This window comes from Octopus bimaculoides, chromosome 19 (genome assembly GCF_001194135.2).
Source record: "Octopus bimaculoides isolate UCB-OBI-ISO-001 chromosome 19, ASM119413v2, whole genome shotgun sequence".
Classification (NCBI taxonomy): domain Eukaryota; kingdom Metazoa; phylum Mollusca; class Cephalopoda; order Octopoda; family Octopodidae; genus Octopus; species Octopus bimaculoides.
Genome location: NC_068999.1, coordinates 1,409,849 through 1,410,588, shown reverse-complemented (window position 1 = coordinate 1,410,588; position 740 = coordinate 1,409,849).

The following is a 740-nucleotide window of genomic DNA, read 5'->3' as shown; positions in this document are numbered from 1 at the left end:
TATGTGTATATATGAACACAACCTATAGGTATCGATATGTGTCTCTGTGTTTATATATGTATATATGTATGTGCGTGCGAATGCATTTGTGTATGTGTGTGCGTGCGTGTGTGTAGAATATATGGATAAATATATACATCTGAATGTATATTATTACACAATTCTCATTTGTTTGGCTTTTCCTGCATTTGATGCTGATTTTTCGTTGTTTATTTTTCTTTCGTTTGCATTACGAGTAAATTATCTGGGATTTTGATTATGAGAACGATGATGATGATGATGATGATGATGATGATGATGATGATGATGATGATGATGATGATGGTGATGGTGATGATGGTGGTGGTGATGACTGGGCTTGAACTCGGATTGGTTTAAGAAAGTAGTGCAGAAAGAAGAAGAGTCATTTGAAGGAGACACTTAAGATGATATAATACTTAAATTTAATAATGCAATCAGCCAACGTACCCACACATACAGGCTACACACACACACACATACACACGTACACAGATATACATGCACTCACACTGGCATGTACACCCACACACATATGTGTATATGTGTAAGTATATTCGGTCAAAGTTATCAATACCGTTCAGTTTACCACATTTGCAATTTGTTATAGTATTGTATATATATGTATATGAACAAAATTTCACAAAGCCCTGTTTGTGAATGCATATATGCATACATATGTGTATAATCGGTTTTATATATATATATATATATATATATAT